Consider the following 2127-nt stretch of genomic DNA (forward strand, 5'->3'; position numbering starts at 1 on the left):
AAGTGAGGGGAAGGCTTCTTTATACTACTGGTGCTTCTTCCAATAGAGTCCTCAATGTTATGTGTATAAAGGGGAACTATAACTCCCAGTATTCCTATGTATATTAGGTTGAGGCTGGGCTTCCAACACAGGCCTTAAAACACCAGGTGTATACAAGGGGACTACAACTCCCAGCATCCATATGTATAATATATTCTGCTGAGGCTGGGCTTCCAACACAGACCCCCATGATACCATGTGTATACAGGGGGACTACAACTCCCAGCATTTCTATGTATACTATAATAAGCTAAGGCTGGGCTTCCACCACAGGCCTTATAATACCAGGTGTATACAAGGGGACTACAACTCCTAGCATACATATGTATTATATATTCTCCTGAGGCTGGGCTTCTGTGTACCACAGACTGCTTCCAACACAGGTCCCTGTATATTATGATTACAGCGGGGGACTACAACTCCCAGTAGTTGTATATATTATATCTTTGGACTTGTATTCTTGCATACTACAGGTAGTGCTTACTGTACCCCCAGTATGACAAAAGGACTACAACCCCCAGCAGATGTGTATAATTCATCCTGGGACTTGTAGTACTCACAGTACGAGCTCTGGTATGATGTGTATACAGAGGGACTACAACTCCCATCAGTTGTGTGTGTGTATATATATGTATATAATATTCAGGGATTTGTAATCCTTTTTATCACAGCCAGTACTTACAGTACTTTACCCAGAAAGAAAATTTTATCTCAAAGTACTACAACTCCCAGAAGCCATGTACAGATAATCATTGTGAAGCTTCAACTGTGCTTTTAAAACATACCTCACTATGACCTGTGTATTGCAAAGGAATCACAACTCCCAGCATTAATGTGTATATTATAACCTTGGTAGTTCTGTACAATTCTTCCAATACAGGCCTCAGTATGATGTTTCTTTTTCACGGGAATACAACTCCCAGCATAGATGGTATGTTATAACCTAGACGTTGGCTTTCTGTCCTGTCCTTTTTAGTAAGGCCCATATGTCCAGATGGATTACAACTCCCAGCATCCTTCTGGGTATACTGAGGTGGTCTTTTGGAATCACAACCTGTAATATCCTCGACTACAAATCCCAGGTTATAATACACAACTGCTGGGAGTTGTAGTCTACCTAAATAAGGAGACATATTGGGGCTTTGTTGGAAGTACATCCCATCAATGTACAGAACAGAATTCCCAGCTTACAATATTCACAGGAATGCTGAGAGTTGTAGTCCCTCTGCATAAACAGATATACCGGGCCTGTAAAAAAAAAAAGTGGAACCCACCAATGTACAGAAATGCAATAGCCACATACATAATGGGAGTTGTAGTCCCTCTTGGCTCAGGGCATATGGGGCCTGTAATTGAAGCACAGCCTATCGTACAGGGAACTAAAGTCTCAGCCTAACCTATTAATATTTTACAAGGGATGATGGGAGTTATTAATCCAGCAGCTCTATTATTATCAGCTCATTTCTAAACAATACCTGGTGATCCTGCCATACCATTCTTGTTCAGACACTTCCTGTAATTGGGTGGCAACAGCTTGTCACTATTTCACATGCATACCAGAAACCTGTACAGGTGGTGACACATTGCCTGGGCATGGTTACTGTTGTCACGTGACCATGGCTCATAGCAATAGGCAGCTGTTACTGGAGTAATTGGGTGAAAGATATTGGAGGAGATGTGCAGCAATAAAACAGGAGAAAAATGTTTAAAAACTGGGAAATATAAATAATATATTAATAAATAATAAATGTATGTGATTCACTGGGTTTGCTTGGAGCTTATTGTGGCAGCTTATGCTTCCAATACAAGAGTTCTCCCCAGACTCTTTTAGCTGGACGCACCACCCGGCATTTTTCAGTAACCACCTGGCTGTTTTTGGGTCACAATACAGGGGCTTCCATCCACCTACAATTTCTTTCCACCCAGCCTGAAAAAAAATACGGGTTTAGCATTGAAGACCTGTCTGCTATCCAGAGGAACTACAACCTCCAGCATTCCTGTGTCAAGCTGAGATGTGTAGTCTTATACACTGGCAGGCTGTGCTACAAATGCAAGCCCATCATGCCTTGTGTTTTCAGAGAAACTACA

At 41.7% G+C, this 2127-nt stretch overlaps 1 protein-coding gene across 1 annotated transcript in view; it reads left to right on the forward strand.

The window, feature by feature from the left end:
- Window positions 1-2127, forward strand: part of SRP9 (signal recognition particle 9) — an 8686-nt gene that overhangs the window by 553 nt on the left and 6006 nt on the right. The window lies entirely within an intron of this gene.

This window comes from Pyxicephalus adspersus, chromosome 4 (assembly GCF_032062135.1).
Source record: "Pyxicephalus adspersus chromosome 4, UCB_Pads_2.0, whole genome shotgun sequence".
NCBI lineage: Eukaryota > Metazoa > Chordata > Amphibia > Anura > Pyxicephalidae > Pyxicephalus > Pyxicephalus adspersus.